This window comes from Mesoplodon densirostris, chromosome 3 (assembly GCF_025265405.1).
Source record: "Mesoplodon densirostris isolate mMesDen1 chromosome 3, mMesDen1 primary haplotype, whole genome shotgun sequence".
NCBI lineage: Eukaryota > Metazoa > Chordata > Mammalia > Artiodactyla > Ziphiidae > Mesoplodon > Mesoplodon densirostris.
This window is the reverse complement of record NC_082663.1, coordinates 116504655-116527489: the sequence shown is the minus strand read 5'-3', so window position 1 is coordinate 116527489 and position 22835 is coordinate 116504655. Positions and strand designations below refer to the sequence as shown.

At 38.6% G+C, this 22835-nt stretch overlaps 1 long non-coding RNA gene across 1 annotated transcript in view; it reads right to left on the bottom strand.

Annotated features, from left to right (window-relative positions):
• Window positions 1-22835, bottom strand: part of LOC132485440 (uncharacterized) — a 55882-nt gene that overhangs the window by 11857 nt on the left and 21190 nt on the right. The window contains exon 2 of the long non-coding RNA XR_009531412.1: window positions 5579-5706. This is a non-coding gene — a long non-coding RNA (uncharacterized LOC132485440). The remainder of the gene's footprint in view (window positions 1-5578; window positions 5707-22835) is intronic.

The following is a 22835-nucleotide window of genomic DNA, read 5'->3' as shown; positions in this document are numbered from 1 at the left end:
ATCAGTAACATGGCCTTTATGAATACTAAACGTGAATTGTTTTTACACACTCGATCTGTGTGTATGTGTTTTACAAATTGTATTTTGTGTTTATAATCACCTTCGATTTAAATGCGTGCACTGATAGAATTTACACATTTGGGCTAAAGAGCTCAGAGACAAGAGACCTAATACTCAGCCTTTCTACAGTGAATTAGTGAATTATCAAGTGAAGAAACAGCTCCAGCTGGAGGAAAAGGAAACCGGCAGAAGCCACTGGCAAAATTCACTATGTTTTCCTTTCTCATATTCACATGATCTCATGCTCATTCTCAGTCTCTTGCTATCTTGTGTACATGGCAGGAGGTAAAGAGAGGAGGGGGTTCTGGAAGGTTCTGGAAGTTTAAGGAGTTTGTTTCCCTTATTTAAGTTTTCAGAAATGGAGATAAGGCAAAATATTATGCGTTTTTGATTGTGGCTAGATTTGATTGTGGCTCTGATAGACGCACACTGTATTTTTTTAAGGAATCTTCCTCAGACATGTGCACCCTAGTGAGTGTTACCCATTTCTACGTAACAACTCTGAAAGGTTGTATAGTTATTCCAAAGATGCTTTGGTTGCTCCAAACAGACCTTTTAGTAACTCTTCTATTCTTCTTTTAAGATAGTCCTTAGGGTCATTTTACAAACTGTGCAAGAAATTTAGCCTCATTAACTCACAATCACTTTGCAGAGGATCAGCGGAAGTGATGGGATGGTATAATTCAACTTACCCAACAGATGAGACTCTTAATGACCTTTGTCTGTTTTACAAAATTTAAATTCATCCTCAAAAGACAAAGACTTGGCATCATTAAGGAGATATCAAAAGAATGTGTCACAAGCTTGGGAAGTAATTTTGAAGCTGGAGTTGGCCAAACATTTTGAGCAAAGAATTTTTAGAATAAGTATCAAGTCTGCCAAGAAAACTACTTTGAAGAACAACACTCACTTGGTCGTGTGATTTTTCATTGTTTGTTAAGTTCCCAGATTCTTTTCACCATAAACAGCCACTGTGTTTTCAAGTCTTCGTTTTCTGCTGCTCTGTGTCATAAAAATCCTGAGAGTTCATGGCTCATAGTTTGACTTTTCTTCTTTCTTTCCCAGAGTTACTAATATTCTTAATCATTCCCCTTCCTCTGCAGTCAAAACTCATGTGTGGATATGGATATGCTTTGTCTATACCTGCCAGTGATCACCTAGGATATAGGCTAGGAAAGATGGAGCTTCTGAAAGATTCTTTGGAATCTTTCCTACCTGCTTGGGCAGAAGCAGGCACTGCTGGTGAGCCAGGCTTTGATATACACTACCATTTGAGACCTGTTGCCTTCTCCTGGCCCTATCTAGAGGAGCCAGTCAAGCACTGAGGTAAGGGGAGGGGCCGTCGCAATTAACAAATGCCAGAGAACAAGTGAACCTATCTATGAAACACAAACAGAATCACGGACATAGAGAATAAACTGGTGGTTGCCAAGGGGGAGGAGGGTGGAAGAGGTATGGATTGGGAGTTTGGGACTAGCAGATGCAAACTGGTATATATAGAAGGGATAAACAACAAGGTCCTACTGTAAAGCTCTGGGAACTATATTCAATATCCTGTGATAAACCATAATGGAAAAGAATATGAAAAAGAATGTATATATATGTATAACTGAGTCACTTTGCTGTAATTAACACAACATTGTAAATCAACTATACTTCAATAAAACAACAACAACAATAACAAAAAAAATGCTAGAGAAAGTTATTGTTAGCCATTGTCTATCTGAAGTTAGTTCAAGAACCTCCAGGCAATCTTCCCTCTGGTTACCACAACACTTTTAAATTGGAATACTGTGTCAATGGACAGCCTAAAAGAAACAGATAAATTCCTAGAAATATACAGCCTTCTAAGACAGAATCACGAAGAAGCAGAAAATCTAAACAGACTAATTACCAGTAGGGAGATTTAATCAGTAATCAAAAACCTCCTAAAAAGCAAATGTCCAGGACCAGATGATTTCACTGGTGAATTCTACCAAACATTCAAAAAATGAATTAATACCAATCCTTCTCAAACTCTTCCAAAAATGAGAAGAGAAGGGAACACTTCCAAACTCAGTCTATGAGGCCAGGATTACCCTGATACCAAAACCAGAAAACAACACCACGAGAAAGAAAAATTACAGGCCAATATCCCTGATGGAGATGCAAAAATCCTCAACAAAATATTAGCAAACCAAATTCAATAATACACTAACAGTATCAGACTCCATGATCAAGTGGGGTTTATCCCAGAGATGCAAACGTTCAACATCCACAAATCAATTCATGTATACAACATATTAACAAAATGAAGGATAAAAATCATATTATGGTCTGTTCAACAGATGCAGAAAAAATGACAAAGTTGAACATCCATTTACAATAAAAACTCTCAATAAAGTGAGTATAGAGGGAATGCACCTCAACATAATAAAGGCCATATAGGACAAGACCACAGCTAACATCACACTCAGCAGTGAAAAGCTGAAAGCTTTTTCTTGAAAATCAGGAGCAAGACAAGGATGCCCATTCTCACCACTTTTATTCAACATAGGACTGGAAGTCCTATCCAGAGCAATTAGACAAGAAGAAACAAAAGGCATCCACAATGGAAAATAAGAAGTAAAACCGTCACTATTTGCAGATGATATGATATTATAAATAGAAAAGACTCCACCAAAAAACTGTTAGAACTAATAAATGAATTAAGTAAATTTTCAGGATACAAAATCAGTATACAGAAAATCTGTCGCATTTCTATACATTAATAATGAACTATCAGAAAGAAAAAATAAGAAAACAATCCCATTTATAATTGCATTAAAAAGAATAAAATACCTAGGAATAAATTTAACTAAGGAGGTGAAAGACCTTTACACTGAAAATTATAAGACAACAATGAAAGAAATTTAAGAAGACACAAATAAATACAAAGATATTCTGTACTCACAGATTGGAAGAATTAATATTATTAAAATGCCCATACTACCCTATAGCGATCTATAGATTCCACACAATCCCTATCAAAATACCAATGGCATTTTCCCATAGAACTAGAACAAATAATCCTAAAATTTGTATGGAACCACAAAAGACCCCAATAGCCAAAGCAATCTTGAGAAAGAGGAACAAAATTGGAAGCATCACACTCCCTGATTTCAAACTATATAACAAAGCTACAGTAATAAAAACACTATCAAACAAAATAGAGAGTCCAGAAATAAACCTATGCATATATGGTCAACTAATTTACAAAAAAAGGAGCCAAGAATATACAATGGGAAAAGGACAGTCTCTTCAACAAATGGTTTTGGGAAAACTGGACAGTCACATGCAAAAGAATGAAACTAGACCACCATATTACACCATACACAAAAATTAACTCAAAATGGATTAAAAACTTGAATGAAAAGCCTGAAATCATAAAATTCCTAGAAGAAAACGTAATCAGTAAGCTCCTTGACACTGGTTTTGGTGATGATTTTTAAAAATTTGACACCAAAAGCAAAGGTAACAAAAGCAAAAATAAACAAGTGGGACTATATCAAACTAAAAAGCTTCTGCAAGAAAAAGGAAACCATCAATAAAATGAAAAAGCAACCTACCAAATGTGCAAACATATTTGCAAAGCATATATCTGATGAGGGTGTTAATATCCAAAATAAATAAGGAACTCATACAACTCAACATCAAAAAAACGAACAATCCAATTATGAAATGGGCAGAGGGGCTGACTAGACTTTTTTCCAAAGAAGACATACAGATGGCCAACAGGTACATGAAAAGATGCTTAACATCATTAATTATCAGTGAAATGTAAATCAAACCCACAGTGAGATATCACCTCACACCTGTAAGAATGGCTATTATCAAAAGGTAACATGAGGATGTGGAGAAAAAAGAACGCTTGTGCTCTGTTGGTGGGCATGTAAATTGGTGCAACCACTATGGAAAACAATATGGAGATTCCTCAAAAAATTAAAAACAGAACTACCATATGATCCAGCAATTCCACTTCTTGGTACTTATCGATGAAAATGAAAACACTAATTCAAAAAGATGTATGCATCCCCCAGGTTCACTGAAGCATTATTTACAGTAGCCAAGACGTGGAAACAACCTAAGTGTCTGTGCAGGGAAGAATGGATAAAGTAAATGTTGAACAGTCATCCCTCAGTATCCATGAGGGACTGGTTCCAGGACCCCGTGCCATATATCAAAATCCTTAGATACTCAAGTGCCTTATATAAAATGGAATAGTATTTGCATATAACCTATGTACATCCTCTGTATACTTTAAATCAACTCTATATTACTTATAATGTTTAACACTATGTAAATGCTATATAAATAGTCATGTAAATGCTATATAAATAGTCATTGACATGCAGAAAATTTGAGTTTTGCTTTTAGGAACTCTCCAGAATTTTTTCTCAAATATTTTCAATCCACGGTTAATTGAATCCAAGGATGTGGAGCCTGCAGATACAGAGGGCGAACTGTATATATATTCAATGGAATATCATTTAGCCATTATAACAATGGAATTTTGCCATCTGTGATAACAAGAATGGACCTTGAAGGCATCATGCTGAGTGAAATAAGTCAGAGAAAGATAAATACTGTAAGATCTCACTTATATGTGGAATCTAAAAAAAACAAACAAACCAAAAAACCCTCGTAGATACAGAGAACAGATTGGAGGTTGTCAGGGGTGGGGGGGTGGAAGTGGGCCAATGGGTGAAGGAAAAAAAGATACATACTTTCAGTTATAAAATAAAAAAATCATGGAGATGTAAGGTACACATTGGCAACTACACTTAATACTACTATGTTACATATCTGAAAGTTGCCAGAAAAGTAAATCTTAAAAGTTCTCATCACAAGAAAAAAAATTCTGTAACTATCTGTGGTGATGGATGTTAACTGTATTGTAGTGATCATTTCACAGTATATACATGTACCGAATGCGGTACAACTGAAACTAATAAAACGTATGTCAATGTTATACCTCAATAAAAGTGAATAAAAATTAAAAAATAAAATAGTAGCAATTACATGATTTTAAAAAATAAATACGTAAATTAGACATTAGTGATAAATGCCAAGAAAAATGTGATAAAGATAAAAATTTTTAAAGAGAAGTATGTATCAGATCACATATATTTTGGGGTCCTTTGGGAAGTATTTTGGTTTCATTGAGACTTCTGGGGGAATTCACAGGGAAGAATCAATCACATCAAAGAATAAAAATTGGAAAATGACTTATTCAAAAGGAATTGTTTTAGAACTGTAATTATTTGATTTACAGAGGGGAAAACTAATGTGTAAAACCTCAATGATTTTCTTCTTTTACATAACTCCTCTCTTAATCAAAGTAAGACACGTACTTAGTTTCAAAAGGCAAATAATTTTTCTTAAAAAAGATGTTGTCTCAGATGCCTCAAGAAGCCCTTGTTAAAACAGGAATATATCACCTGGTAGGTAGAAGACATTAACCAATACCAGTTAGGGAGAAAGTAGCTCAAATACTCACCAGGAAGCTGCTTCAAGATTCTTTGGAGACAGAAGCCAGGGTGGGTCTTTTCCAGGAGTGAAGGTTGGGAGGGAGATGGCAAAGATGGCAAAAGAGGAGCAGACAGGGCTCTGCCCAGCAAGGCCTTCCTGGGGGCAGAGAGGGAACAATGCATAACTATAGGCTAAAGCTTGGGAAAGAAGGCCTCTGGTAGGTCAAATTCTTCTCCTTGTTTATCAAGGGGTGGCCTTGACCCTTTTGCAGCATTAGTGCTTCCCCTTCAACCCACCTACCTGGGAGAGCTGCAGAGGATGGAAGTGCTAGAAGGGGATTAGGCTTGAAAACAATCCTACTTCCCTTTCTTTCCTAAGATGGACTCAAGATGGTATTTTTCAAAGGGTTGATGCCAACCTATTCTCTGAAATGGCAGTCCAGTGTTGCTAAAATGCTATCTTTTAGTCAAGTCAGGAGGTGCCTAGAGCCAAAGGGGGAAATTCTTTGTGTCTTTTCAGCATGGTCTTAGGATTTCTGGCAGTGCCATGGGCCCAGGCAAGCTGCCTTCTGGGAACATAAACCTTCAAACATCAACAAACCGCTATCCTAGAGAGATGAGGGGAAGAAAGTCAGCCTGGGCATGGGATTTGGAATTCCTCTTGCCACCACTGCTAAGCTTTTTGAATGCCTTTATTTACAGTTAAATTTTTCTCAGTCACCCAAGAACGCAAAATTCTAACTATAGTTTTTCATTAAATATGTACTCTCAGAATCCAGTCTCATCTCATTCAAGAGAGTGCTTCCTGGGCCTCCCTGGTGGCGCAAGTGGTTGAGAGTCCGCCTGCCGATGCAGGGGATACGGGTTCGTGCCCCGGTCTGGGAGGATACCATATGCCGCGGAGCGGCTGGGCCCGTGGGCCATGGCCGCTGAGCCTGCGCGTCCGGAGCCTGCGCGTCCGGAGCCTGTGCTCCGCAACGGGGGAGGCCACAGCAGTGAGAGGCCCGCATACCGCAAAAAAAAAAAAAAAAAAAAAGAGAGTGCTTCCTTAGCTGTATAATGGTGGAATAACAGCACCCAACTCATAGAATGAGAATTCAATGGGGTAATGTTTCTAGAAATCCGGAATCCAGTAGTCTGGTCTCTGTAGCTATCATGCTATATGAGAAATTTTGTGTAACTTTCTTCTGACTCACCTCTCTCAAAGGCAAAATAATTATTATTATTATTCAGGGGGATGCCATCAGTTTTATTTCATTGTTTAATGCTTATATTTGTGTAGTGTTTTCAAGTTCCTTAGTGTTAGGGGAAATAAAAGCATGAAAGTGAGAATCGCAAAGGTAATGATTATAAAACCTTCTTCAATAACAGATGGAAACCAGGAGGGTGTAGACAGTCATCAGTGAGGCTTCCTCATAGCTCATTTAGATGCAGCCCAAACAGCCATTTCAGCATGTAATAAGACCAGGCCTTTAAAAATTCATACTAAATCTCATAGTTTCTGTCCATGTACAAATTCCATGCTGGCTCATGGTAATTTCTGCAAAATGACTGTGCCTTTCCCATAATTTATGTTCTCTCTTCACTCCGTGGGGGCTGAACACTGATGCCTGCAGGAGTCTGAGTTTGATTAAGTCGTTACAGGCTGTAGCCTGCGTGGGTGACTCTGTGCTGTTCCTGGCTAGGCTGGTGCTTCCAGATCCCCCTGGGAAGAAGGGCTGAAGGAGGACAGTTCTCAGTTTGTGTATCAAAAAGAGTGTGATGGCTCGGCTAGTGACACCAATAACAAACAAGGAAAAGAGTGGCATTACATTCTCTCAGCCAGAGCAAGCTCTTTTATATTCCTCCAAGGGATATCCTGAGCAAAAGCTTGGCAACTCACCTTGTTAGGAAACTGAAAGGCTGATCCCTGGGGTCAGTGTAATGGGTCTCAAGGCTGCTGAAGAATTTCCTGGTCCAGGAAGAATGGGGATGGGATGGAGAAAGGTGTGTGTGTGTGTGTGTGTGTGTGTGTGTGTGTGTGTGTGTGTGTGTGTGTGTGTGTGTGTGTGTGTGTGTGTGTGTGAGAGAGAGAGAGAGAGAGAGAGAGAGAGAGAGAGAGAGAGAGAGAGAGAGATGGAAGGGTCTGCCATTACTGAGAACCCATGGTCCTTTTGGGACTAGGCTAATTGCACCTGTGATGTAATGAGGCCCATGTTGCAGAAGGCTCAAGTCAACAGCCTCCTTCAGGGAGCACTAGGTCCAGTACTTTCACTTCCATATATTTCAGGGGGAAGGTCTCTCCTGGCTTTAGAGTTAAGTCTCTCTGGGTAGCTTATCTCACTATCAAGACATTGCTCTTTTATCTCCAATTCTGGTCTGAGAAAAGGATGGTTCTCAGTGGGTCACAAGTCTACTCAAGTCACCAAAAGATACTGAGCACTTAATGTCAGGCATTCTGCATCAGAAACTGAGGATAATGGTGAACAAGATGGTGTTCTGATTTCAAGGAACTTACCAAGCAATAACAGCTTCCCACGTTCTAGCCATATACCAGGCCCTTTCCTAAGCCCTTAACATTTAATCCCCACCACAACTCTATGTAGTGATTATATTAATATTATCCCCATTTTTATTTATTTATTTATTTATTTATTTATTTATTTTGTGGTATGCGGGCCTCTCACTGTTGGGGCCTCTCCCGTTGCGGAACACAGGCTCCGGACGCGCAGGCTCAGCGGCCATGACTCACGGGCCAAGCCGCTCTGCGGCATGTGGGATCTTCCCGGACCGGGGCACGAACCCCTGCCCCCTGCATCGGCAGGCGGACGTTCAACCACTGCGCCATCAGTATCCCCATTTTTAGATGAGAAAACTGATTCACGAAAAGATCAGTTAACTTACCTAAAATAACACAGCTAGTTAGCTGCAGAGCCAGGATCTGAATCCAGGCAGTCTGACTCTAGAGTTGATGCTTAAACTATTACAGTTTGCTGCATGAGACCATCAATGGGAGTCTGTATAAGGCAAATTTAATGTATTAAGTGTTGTGGCATTAATTACAGAAGCTCTAAGAGCAGAAAGAGTCACATGTGAGAAGATGAGGTGACTAGACACTACTTCCCAGAGAATGTCGTGTCTAAGCTGAGACCTAAGGTATGATTGCTTGTTAGCCAAGCTTAATGGGGGTGTGGATTCTAGAAAGAAGGAAAAGCAAATGCAAGTCTCATGGTGAGAGAGAACATGCCTTGTTTATATTTAAAGAAAAGAAGGAAATTGGTGTGGTTGAATCACAGATTTCATAGGAGGAAATATTTAGAGATGAGGTTGCAGGGGTTTCTTTATCCGTTCAACCAACCTGCTAGGTGTCAAGTATTCTGATAAGACAATATTAATTGATATAAATAAGGTGATGCCCTCATGGAACTTATTGTTTGTAAAATGAAATGCTATTTCCTATCTTGCCTGTTGAGAAAAAATTAATTAAACTTGGAAATAAGGCAAAAAGGTGAGTGGCATGTTCTTTCAATGTCAACTGGGGTATTGTTTAACATATTTACTCAAAGATTATTTAATTATCTAGAGTAATGTACCAGTGTTTGACTTGGCTGTTTACTATTAGCTATGAAATTAGATTCTTGTGAAGTTAAATGTACCATGTAGGGATCTATCCAGTAGAGAAGATAACCTCAAAGCTTATCAGTTTATTGGCCTATAGGATATTAACAACTTTTATCTCTGCCTCACTGTGTTAGTTTTCTACCGTTACCATAGCAAATTATTACAAACTTAGTGGCTTAAGACAACACAAACTTATTATTTTATATATTTGGAGGTCAGGAGTTCAGCACAGGTCTCATGTGACTAAAATCAAGTGGTAGGCAGATTGTGTTCCTTCCTGGAGGCTCTGGAGCAGAATGCTTTTCCTGCTCATTCCAGTTGTTAGAAGAACTCAGTCCCTCTCAGGTGTAGGACAGAGGTCCCTGTGTTCTTGCTAACTGCAAGTTGAGGGCCATGACCCCCGCTTGTAGAAGCTGCCATGTTTCTTGGCTAATGGCCCCCTTCCTCCACCTTCAAAGCCAGCAGTAGCAGGTCCTTCTCACATAGCATCATTCTGACCCACCCTTCTGCTTTCCTCTTCTACTTTTAAAGACTCATGTGATTAAACTGAGCCCATTCAGATAATACTGGATGATCTCTTCATCTCAAGATCCTTAGCCTAAATAGCATCTTCAAAATCTTTTTTGCCATTAAGATAACATTCACAGGTTCAGGGGAGTAGAGAGTTGACATCTTTGAGGAATCATTTTTCAGCTTACCACATTGTAAGAACCATCATTATTTAAGAATGCTTTGGGGGGAGGGGGCAGTAAACTATATAACCTCTGTCCCTCAAAATGCAATTTTAACTAGCTTTACTATCTTACTGGTTCTCTTACTAATAAGTCAGTAAATCTTTGACACATGTTCCTTCTATAGTTATATGTTTTTAACTTTTTGAAAATTGTAATAATTATAATTGTCAGTTTGGGAGACTTCAATGAGATTGCCAAGTGGACTAACCTATCAGGGCCAATTCAGCTGTGGTGCAGGGAAGTGCACCTCATGTTCAGCCTAGCATGCTATTTTGGCTCCTGGGATAGATCCCAAATGGTAATAAAACTTCATCTTCCCTGACACACTCTCTCTCTCTAACTTAACTCTGTGTTTCTCTTTTTACTTCTGGTCCTTGACCAGCTTTAGTCTTCATTCTGATTTATGCATCACCGGTTTGTTATTTGCCATTGGTGACTGCAGTGATTGGGACTCCAGTCTTATGGTCTCACCACTTCTACTGGGATAATGGGATCTATTCTCTGTTGGGTGAGAAACAGACAATGCAGTTTTGTAGTCTTTTCTGTTTGTCTATTTGGCTAATTGTGAGCTCAAAACAACCAAAAAAAAAATTTGTGCATCCTTGAATAGCCCTTTGAGATCCGGACCAATGAATTTTTGTGTTTCTCTGTGTGTTCTTAATCTATGACTGAGTTTGTAGAACTGAAGCTGCAAGTTCACTGTAGGTTTGTATGCCTGAAATTAAGAAAGGCCTTTACTTCTTATTATGAGGGCATGAAATATTTTCCTTCTCCCAAAGGGTATTAATAAATTAGAATACAATGTCTGTTAAATTCAGTTAATTAATTGGTTCATAGAAATTTTAAACACTTACACAAATAATATTGCCAGAATTCCCCAAAAATAAAAAAGCTGAACTTCTAATATTTTAAATGGGCTGGCTTACAAATATCCTTTCTTACAGAAAATCCTAGCTAGGACGCATCTTTATAAAGAATCAAAAATCTGAAGACGGTGGAGCAAAAGGACATGACCACACCTCTTCTTACAAAAACACCAAAATCACAGCTAACTGTTGAACAACAATTGACAACAACAACAACAACAACAACACTGGAACCTACCAAACATATGTCCTACATCCAAACACAAAGAAGAAGTCACAACGAGACGGTAGGAGGGGTGCAACTGCGATAAAATCAAATCCCATACCCACTGGGTGGGCGACCCACAAACTGAAAAATAATTATACCACAGAGGTTCTCCCACAGGAGTGAAAGTTCTGAGCTCCATGTCACGCTCCCCAGCATGGGGGTGTGGCAACATGAGGAGGAGCCCCCAGAGAATCTGGCTCTGAAGGCCAGAGGGGTTTGATCTCAGCAATTCCACAGAGTTGCAGGAAGCAGAAACTCCACTCTTAGAGGGCCCACACAAGGTCACACGCACACCAGAACCCAGGGGACAAAGCAGTGACCTCATAAGAGTCTGGGCCAGACCTATCTGCTGGTATTAGAGGGTCTCCTGCAGAGGGCAGGGATGACTATGGCTCATCGTGGGGACAAAGACACTGGCAGCAACAGCTCTGTCAAGTACTCATTGGCATGAGCCCTTCTGGAGGCCACCATTTTCTCACCAAGACTTGGCCCAACCCAACAGCCTGTAGGCTCCAGTGCTGGAACACCTCAGGCCAAACAACCAACAGGGCAGGAACACAGCCCCACACATCAGCAGACAGGCTGCTTAAAGTTTTCCTGACCACCCAGCTGCCTGCTAAACACACCCCGGGACATGGCCCTGCCCACTACAGGGACAAGATTTAGCTCCACCCACCAGTGGGCAGGAACCAGCCCCTCCCACTGGAAACCTGCACAAGCCTCTTCATTCACCAGGGGGCAGACAGCAGAAGCAAGAAGAATGACAACCCTGCAGGCTGTGGAATGGAAACTGCAATCACAGAACCTTAGACAAAATGAGATGGCAGAGGAATATGTCCCAGATGAAGGAACAAGATAAAACCCCAGAAGAACAACTAAGTGAAGTGGAGATATGCAATCTACCTATAAAAGAATTCAGAGTAATGAGAGTAAAGATGATCCAAGATCTTGGAAAAAGAACAGAGGCACAGATCCAGAAGATAAAAGAAATGTTTAACAAAGACCTAGAAGTACTAAAGAATAAACAAACAGAGATGAACTATATAATAACTGAAATAAAAATTTCACTAGAAGGAATCAATAGCAAAATAAGTGAGGAAAAAGAACAGATAAGTGAGCTATAAGACAGAATGGTGGAAATCACTGCTGTGGAACAGAATAAAGAAAAAAGAATGAAAAGAAATGAAGACAGTCTAAGACATCTTTGGGACAACATTAAATGAACCAACATTTGCATTATAAGGGACCCAGAAAGAGAAGAGGGAGACAAAGAACCTGAGAAAATATTTGAAGAGATAATAGCTGAAAACATCCCTAACATGGAAAAGGAAACAGTCACCCAAGTCCAGGAAATGCAGAGAGTCCCAGGCAGGATAAACCCAAGGAGAAACATGCCGAGACACATAGTAATCAAATTGACAAAAATTAAACCAAAGAAAAGATTTAAAAGCAACAAATAACATACAAAGGAACTCCCATAAGGTTATCAGCTGATTTCTCAGCAGAAATTCTGCAGGCCAGAAGGGAGTGGCATGATATGTTTAAAGTGAAGAAAGGGGAGAACCTACAACCAAGAATACTCTACCCAGAAAGGCTCTCTTTCAGGTTCGATGGAGAAATCAAAAGATTTACAGACAAGCAAAAGCTAAGAGAATTCAGCACCACCAGATCAGCTTTGCAACAAACACTAAAGGAACTTCTCTAGGCAGGAAAGAAAAGGCCACAACTAGAAACAAGAAAATTATGAATGGAAAAGCTCACCAGTATAGGCAAACATATGGTAAAAGTAGGAAATCATCCACACACAAATATGATAGCAAAACCAGCAAACATGAGAAGAGGAGAGTACAAATTCAGGATATGGGAAATGCATTTGAAATTAAAAGACCAGCAACTTAAAACAATCTTGTTTATATATAGACTGCTAGATCAAACCTCATGGTAACCACAAACCTAAAATCCACAATATATACACACACAAAAAGGAAAAAGGAATCCAAACACGACACTAAAGTTAGTCATCACATCACAAGAGAAGAGAACAAAAGAGGAAGGAAAGAAAAAAGACCTACAGAAACAAATCCAAAGCAATTCACAAAATGGCAATAAGAACATACATATTGATAATTACCTTAAATGTAATGGATTAAATGATCCAACCAAAAAACACAGACTGGCTGAATAAATACAAAAATAAAACCCATATATATGCTGTCTACAAGAGACCCACTTCAGATCTAGGGACACATACAGACGGAAAGTAAGGGGATGAAAAAAGGTATTCCATGCAAATGGAAATCAAAAGAAAGCTGGAGTAGCAATATTCACATTAAACAAAATAGACTTTAAAATAAAGACTGTTACAAGAGACAAAGAAGGACAGTATATAATGATCAAGGGGTCAATCCAAGAAGAAGGTATAACAGTTGTAAATATATATGCACCCAACATAGGAGCACCTCAATATATAAGGCAAGTACTAAGAGTCATAAAGGGAGAAATCGACAGTAACACAATAACAGTGGGGAACTTTAACACTCCAATGGACAGATCATCCAGAGAGAAAGTCAATAAGGAAATACAGGCCATAAATGACACGTTAAACAAGATGGACTTAATTGATATTTATACAGCATTCCATACAAAAGCAGCAGAATACCCATTCTTTTCAAGTGCACATGGAACATTCTCCAGGATTGATCACATGCTGGGCCACAAAGCGAGCCTCAGTAAATCTAAGAAAATTGAAATCATATCAAGTGTCTTTTTCAACAACAATGCTGTGAAATTAGAAATCAACTAAGAAAAAAAAACTGTAAAAAACAAAAACACATAGAGGCTAAACAATATGCTACTAAACAACCAATGGATCACTGAAGAAATCAAAGAGGAAATCAAAAAATACCTAGAGACAAATGAAAATGAAAGCACGGCAATCCAAAACCTATGGAATGTGGCAAAAACGTTTCTAAGAGGGAAGTTCATAGCAATACAATCTTACCTCAGGAAACAAGAAAAATCTCAAATAAACAACCTAACCTTACACCTAAAGCAATTAGAGGAAGAACAAATAAAACCCAAAGTTAGTAGAAGGAAAGAAATCACAAAGATCAGAGCAGAAATAAATGAAATAAAGATGAAGAAAACAATTGAAAAGATCAGTGAAACTGAAAGCTGATTCTTTGAAAAGATGAACAATATTGATAAACCTTTAGCCAGACTCATCAAGAAAAAAAGTGAGAGGGCTCAAATCAATAAAATTAGTAATGAAAAAGGATAAGTTATAATGGACACCACAGAAATACAATCATAAGAGACTACTACAAGCAACTATATGCCAATAAGGTGGACAACCTAGAAGAAATGGACAAATTCTTAGAAAGGTACAATCTCCCAAGGCTGAACCAGGAAGAAATAGAAAATATGAACAGACCAATCACAAGTACTGAAACTGACACTGTGATTTAAAAATTCCTAACAAACAAAAGTCCAGAACCAGATGGCTTCACAGGTGAATTCTATCAAACATTTAGAGAAGAGTTAACACCTATCCTTCTGAAACTATTTCAGAAAATTGCAGAGGAAGGAACACTCCCAAACTCATCCTATGAGGCCACCATCACCCTGATACCAAAACCAGACAAAGATACTACAAAAAAGAAAGTTACAGGCCAGTATCACTGATGAACATAGATGTAAAAATCCTCAACAAAATACTAGCAAACAGAATCTAACAATACATTAAAAGGATTATACACTATGATCGAATGGGATTTATCCCAGGGATGCAAGAATTTTTCAATATCCACGAATCAATCAGTGTGATACACCACATCAACAAACTGAAGAATAAAAACCAAATGATCATCTCAATAGATGCAGAAAAAGCTTTTGACAAAATACACCCACTTATGATGAAAACTCTCCAGAAAGTGGGCACAGAGGAAACATACCTCAACATAATAAAGGCCATATATGACACTACAGCACACATCATACTCAATGGTGAAAAGCTGAAAGCATTTCCTCTAAGATCAGGAACAAGCCAAGGATGTCCACTCTCAGCAATTTTATTCAACATAGTTTTGGAAGTCCTAGCCACGGCAATCAGAGAAGAAAAAGAAATAAAAGCAATCCAAATTGAAAAAAAAGTAGTAAAACTGTCACTGTTTGCAGATGACATGATACTATACATAGAAAATCCTAAAGATGCTAGGAGAAAACTATTAGAGTTCATCAATGGATTCAGTAAAGTTGAAGAATGCAAAATTAATACAGAGAAATCTGTTGCATTTCTAAACACTAGCAATGAAAGACCAGAAAGAGAAATCAAAGAAACAATCCCATTTACTATCGCATCAAAAATAATTAAATACCTAGGAATAAACCTACCTAAGGAGGCAAAAGACCTGTATTCTGAAAACTGTAAGACAGTGATGAAAGAAATCAAAGATGACACAAATAGATGGAAAGATATACCATGTTCTTGGATTGAAAGAATCAATATTGTCAACATGAGTATACTACCCAAGGCAATCTACAGATTCAATGAAATCCCTATCAAATTGCCAATGGCATTTTTCACAGAACTAGAACAAAAAATTTTTAAATTTGTATGGAAACACAAAAGACACTGAATAGGGCTTCCCTGGTGGCGCGGTGGTTGAGAGTCCGCCTGCCGATGCAGGGGACACAGGTTCGTGCCCCAGTTCGGGAAGATCCCACGTGCCGTGGAGCGGCTGGGCCCGTGAGCCATGGCCACTGTGCCTGCGTGTCCGGAGCCTGTGCTCCGCAATGGGAGAGGACACAACAGTGAGAGGCCCTCGTACTGCAAAAAAAAAAAAAAAAAAAAAAAGACCCTGAATAGCCAAAGCAATCTTTTTTTTTTTTTTTTTTTTTTAAGATTTATTTATTTATTTATTTATTTGGCTGCGTTGGGTCTTTGCTGCTGCACAGGCTTTCTCTAGTTGTGGCGAGCTGAGGCTACTCTTTGTTGCAGTGCCTGGGCTTCTCATTGCAGTGGCTTCTCTTGTTGAGGAGCACAGGCTCTAGGCACGCAGGCTTCCATAGTTTCAGCATGTGGGCTCAGTAGTTGTGGCTCACAGGCTCTAGAGCACAGGCTCAGTAGTTGTGGTGCACAGGCTTAGTTGTTCCATGGCATGTGGGATCTTCCCAGATCAGGGATTGAACCTGTGTCCCCTGCATTGGCAGGCAGATTCTTAACCACTGTGGCACCAGGGAAGTCCCCGAGGCAATCTTAAGAAAGAAAAACGGAGCTGGAGGAATCAGGCTCCCTGACTTCAGACTATATAGTACAAAGCTACAGTCATCAAAACAGTATGGTACTGGCACAAAAACAGAAATATAGATCAATGGAACAGGATAGAAATCCCAGAGATAAACTCACACACCTATGGTCAACCAGTCTACAACAAAGGAGGCAAGACTATACAATGGAGAAAAGACAGTCTCTTTAATAAAATGGTGCTGGGAAAACTGGATAGTTACATGTAAAAGAATGAAATTAAAATATTCTTGAACACCATACACAAAAATAAACTCAAAATGGATTAAAGACATAAACATAAGACTGGATAATCTGAAACTCTTAGAGGAAAACATAGGAAGAACACTCTTTGACATAAATCACAGCAATATCTTTTTTAATCTGTCTCCTGGAGTAATGAAAATAAAACCAAAAATAAACAAATGGAACCTAATTAAACTCAAAAGGTTTGGCACAGCAAAGGAAACCATAAACACAACAAAAAGACAACCCACAGAAGGGGAGAAAATATTTGCAAATGATGCTACCGACAAGGGATTAATCTCCAATATCTACAGACAGCTCACGCAGCTCAATATCAAAAAACAAACAAACAAACAAAAATCCAAACAAAAAATGGGCAGAAGACCTAAACAGACATTTCTCCAAAGAAGACATACAGATGGCCAAGTGGCACATGAAAAGACGCTCAACACTGCTATATTAGAGAAATGCAAATCAAAACTATTATACAATGAGGTATCACCTCACACCAGTCAGAATAGCCATCATCAAAAAGTCTGTAAACAATAAATGCTGGAGAGGGTGTGGAGAAAAGGGAACCCTCCTGCACTGTTGGTGGGAATGTAAATTGGTACAGCCACTTTGGAAAACAGTATGGAGTTTACTTATAAAACTAAACATAGAGCTACCATATGATCCAGCAGTCCCACTCCAGGGCATATATCTGGAGAAAACCACGGTTTGAAAGGATATGTGAACTCCAATGTTCATTGCAGCACTGTTTACAAAAACCAAGACATGGAAGCAACCTAAATGTCCGTCGACAGATGAATGGATAAAGAAGATGTGGTTCACATATACGATGGAATATTACTCAGCCATTAAAAAGAATGAAACAATGCCGTTTGCAGTGACATGGATGGACCTGGAGATTATCATACTAAGGGAAGTAAGTCAGACAGAGAAAGACAAATATCATATGATATTGCTTATATGAGGAATCTAAAAAATAATGATATAAATGAGCTTATTTACAAAACAGAAATAGACTCAGAGACACAGAAAACAAACTTACCAAAGGGGAAAGGTGGGGGGGGTGATAAATTGGGAGTTTGGGATTAAGAGGTACACACTGATATATTTAAAATAGATAATCCAGGGCCTCCCTGGTGGCGCAAGTGGTTGAGAGTCCGCCTGCCGATGCAGGGGATACGGGTTCGTGCCCCGGTCTGGGAGGATACCATATGCCGCGGAGCGGCTGGGCCCGTGAGCCACGGCCGCTGAGCCTGCGCGTCCGGAGCCTGCGCGTCCGGAGCCTGTGCTCCGCAACGGGGGAGGCCACAACAGTGAGAGGCCCGCATACCGCAAAAAAAAAAAAAAAAATAGATAATCCATAAGACCTACTGTATAGCCCAGGGAACTCTGCTCAATATTCTGTAATAACCTAACTGGGGAAAGAATTTGAAAAAGAATAGATGCATGTATATGTATAACTGAATCACTTTGCTGTACACCTAAAACTAACACAATATTGTTAGACTATACTCCAATATGAAATAAAAATGAAAAAAAAGAATAAAAATCAGGTAATCAAGGTGAATCTTTGGTCAAATCAGATTGATTTTAAAATTTTAGCGTAACCATAGTTAGCTATGTTTTCTCTGGTTTTATCATTATCACTATGAGGTATCATGCAAGATTTTTTAAAAAGTAAGGTTTTGGTATGTTTTCATGAAGAGACTAGTTAATCTGAACTTCCTAAACTTTTTAGACTAATTTACTGATCAGATAATCTAAAGTTACTCCTACATAATATTTAGGATTGTGAAAAATGCAAAAATTACAACTAAAATGAATTATAATTCTGACAAACCTTTTGTATCAACAGCAACTACGATTGTAGTTTGCCAGTTTGAACAAAATTCCCAACACTCTTAGCTAACTTTAAAACCATAGGCTAATATTAAATTGAGTTAATTAATAAATAATTTTTAGATACTTGGATAATTTCTAGGTGAAAGAGAATACAGAAATCTTGGCTACAGAGTATAGTCTTATTATATAAATAAATATATGTACTTTTGCTTCTTATTTTCATATGTCATAGAACAGCTATATCTTTGCATCTTATTAATCAATGTGTTCCTTTTTGTCATTTGGAGGGTATAAAGGCATGTGCGTAGCTGTTGGGAGTCACAGTATGTGTTCTGTGAGCTTTCTGGTCTGCTGATGTCCTTGTGTATGATGGGTAATTCTCAGCTACTTACCTACCTTGCAGTTCTTTCTTTAAAATAGAATTTGGTTACTTTAGTTAAAAGTTTTAATCAATATGAATGGTTAAGACTATACTAGGAGTAATGGCAAGGGAATTCAACTACTTGCAAGATAATGGAATGTGTCTCTCAAGGGAAAAAAAGGTTAGATTTGACCTAAAGTATAGTACCTGGCTGTTCTTGAATGTGGAAAAGAATAATTAAAGACAAAACTTGGATACAGAAAATTGTAGAGGGTTTGTAGAAATGAAATTTTATTTACCTTGGTTTATAGCACCTGCAAATAATGATTCTACAAGAAGGAAAGAAGTGTGCTAAAATTTTGGAAAACTGTGTTCAGTGTTGATGGGCTTATTCGTAAGATAAGTTTAATAAATGGAGTGGGAGGAGCTAGAGAATTCTTACTGTCAAATCTGATATGAACAAACAGCTGGAATCTGATTTTTCTCTGTTAAAAGGTAAATTGATCTTAGAGCATTTAGTCTGCTCTTAAAAGGGGAATAAAAGCTTATTCTTTACATTCTGTTATCTGCCTGGATAGCAAGGATTACAATTCTCATTGGAATAATTTTCTGGGCTTTGTGCTTTTTTATGCCCTTGATTCTCAAGGTGCTCAGGTTCCATGAAACTGTGTCACCTTCCTCTCTGTTTATCTAAAATACTGTATTGTCACTTTGATTAATGGGTAACCAAGCTATTATTTCTATCTTAATCAGGTGCCCAAATTTCCTCTAATCATTCTTGATTTTGCCACCCCCACATCGGACTATAACTTATAAAAAATTAGCTTTGTTTTTACACATAAACATCTTTGTGGTGTTCCAAAGTTCCGCTGAGAACTCATGAAGATATATTCTTTAGTTTTATAAAAAGAGGGATGCTTCAAATAATTAGGTTTGTTTTGCATATTTCTTAGTCTGCTCAGCACGGTTGTAAGAGCTGAATGATGAAAATTGATCTGTCAAATCAAATAATTTTGTACATATAGGTTAAATGTTATTAATAATAATGTTCCAGAGGTGTACACTTTACAGAGGGGAATGGCAAGTGCTAGAGATTTTCCAGCACTCTCATTGTCTATAACATGATCTTGTCCAAGAAGGACATTCACTTCTCAGGAAAAATTCATATATTATATCCCAACAGAGAATTTAATTGTCCTCTATTTTGATATTATTCACTAAAAAGTGAACCACAAACATATGGTCTCATCTACAGGTGGCTACCACTTTCCTCTGATATTTTCCTGAAGGCCCACAGGCTAGAATCTGTATCTTCAGCAAAGAAGAAGAGACTCAGAGTCTTGAGGAAAGGACTGTACCAGGTACCAATAACTACGGATGTTTCAAGGACTAGACTCATGGGTACAAGCTCCACAGTGTAAAGCTGACATTACTTAGACAACTGTCAGGCTGTATCAGGGGTCTGGTCAGAATATCCAGAATTCTTTGGTTAAGAAGCAGACAATTTCAGGAAAGCTGTTGCTGACTCAAGACCCAGTGAAATAAACTTAATTACATAGGACTGAATTAACTGATGAGTGAAATATAATTATACTTATTTACTTTGAATATTGTTTTTTTTTTTTTTTTTTTTTTTTTTTTGCGGTACGCGGGCCTCTCAGTGTTGTGGCCTCTCCCGTCGCGGAGCACAGGCTCCGGACGTGCAGGCCCAGTGGCCATGGCTCACGGACCCAGCCACTCAGCGGCATGTGGGATCTTCCCGGACCGGGGCACGAACCCGTGTCCCCTGCATCGGCAGGTGGACCCTCAACCACTGCGCCACCAGGGAAGCCCTGTTATCATTTTTTAATATTCTAGTTTTGATAGGTATATGAGGAAATATTTTTTTTCTTTCCTTTTAATCTATTTCTAGTTTAGTAGACAAGGCTTTGGCAAACTGAAATATGACACTTTTAATGGTATCTGTTTCTCACTGACACCTCAGAACTCAAAAACTAATACCGAGTTTCTTCATTTTACACATCAATATTGTTGTTTGCATATGCTCAGTGAGAATTTGGTCTCCTTTTTTACCAAGATGTGCTTTGATAAATCAGCTGTGCGACCAAGGCCGTATCTGGAGTTCCATGTTGAAAATTGACCTCATTTAATCAAGCATGACAAGCTCACCTTTAAAAAGGTACACTTAACATGTGGTGCCCATGTTTACAAAGCCCACTTAGGACATCTGTCCTGAGACATGTTTGTGGCTTACAGGATCCCAGACTCACGGGAGGTGTGGAAGGGCACTTTCTGGCATGCCAGTGACCTTAATAAAATTTGGAGAATCTAGAAGAGAGAAGAACTCACCAGTATTGATTGATATGAAGTCTGGTGGGGTTTCCTGGGCCTAGTTTCTAGCCTCAAAATAGAAGAGCAAATAATCAAGCCTTTTGAATAGCCCACGCTTTAGGAGATTTCTTAATGAAATTTCCAGATAGAAGTTAGTTCTCTGGCCTAAGTATTTGCTCAACACTATATGCTCAAGGAGGATTATATAGTTAATTAATACTTCTTGTTTCAACTTTGTAAATAATCAAGCTAAAATATCATGAGATCAGCCGTTTTTTGTGATCAGGAATAATTTTTGCATATTATTTATTATCAAATTAGGGGGGCTGTTAGGAATAATCTTTTGAAACTTTTTTTTTGAGTTAGGAATTATTCCCCCTGTTTTATTTTTTTTTAACATGTTTATTGGAGTATAATTGCTTTACAATTGTGTGTTAGTTTCTGCTTTATAACAAAGTGAATCAGTTATACATATACATATGTTCCCATATCTCTTCCCTCTTGCATCTCCCTCCCTCTCACCCTCCCTATCCTAAGGCAAAGAGGGGGCAACATGTCTCTTTAATGTTATTTTGGAGAATTGTTTCACAGCCTTATGTAGGGGTTAATTACCTATCTAGGGGAATATGCCTGTGTTTGGCTCTGCTATTAAGGGATTAGACCCAATGAATTTACCATGTAGATTTCTGTCAGGTGAAAAAGATAACCCTAGAAGTTATGTTTTGACTGTAGGATATTCCAGCTTTGTGTCTAACTCAGCAAATTTATTTCAGAATGCCTTTTCTGATAGACCATATAACACTTGTTCTTCAAAATGCTCTTTGAACCAGCTTTACCATCATACCAGCTCCCTCATTACTTTAGTTTAGACTCTTTGACACATATTCATTCTATATTACAAGAGAGTTATTGCTTTTAAATGTTTGAAAATTATAATTGTACGCAGCTTCCCTTGCAGGATGGAGAATGGGGAAACAGCCTCTCTCTTTCCCAGTTCCAGGAGTGCGTTTGCCCTGGCTTCTGATTTTAAAAACTTCCGCGTATCTGTCTCTTTCCCTCATCCCTACCAGAGCTGGGCAGCACCTGTGGGTCAGTCAGTCTCTTTCTGGGTCTCTTGTTAACTGCCCCAGAGAGTCCTGTGGCTGCATCACAATTTACGTCTCACTTCTCCAAGAGTAAATCAGCGGTGGCTCTAAGCTGCTCCAGACATAGCTAGGAAGACACAGGGAAGAAGACATTTTTTGCCATCTTACCCACTCCTGACAGCGCTGTTTATTTATTTATCCAATGTTTATGTGTCCACTGTTTATGTATCTGATGATTTATTCAATATTCATTCATTAAGACCTCAGGACCATAGTGGATGGTTTATTGACTTAATTAGATGAAACCCTAAAAACTGCCATTTAACTGACTGTATGCCATGAAATAATCAATAATGCAAATACCATTTTTGTATGTAGGCAGGCATTTTTATATGCAGCTAGCTGCTGTAACAAATAAACTCCAAATTTTCTGCAGGTGAACACAAAAGTTTACTTCTTACTCTTGCAAAGTCCAATCGGTAGTGGAGACATTCATTCAGGAACCCAGGCTACAGGTTTCCAGCTTTCAATGTGTGACTTCTTTCAAAGTTGCACTAGGCATGGGTACTCAGCTGACAGATGGGTAGAGAGAGAGACTTGAGGATCAGGTGAGAACTTTTCATGAGTCACACTAGAAAAGGTATCTTCTATCCATAC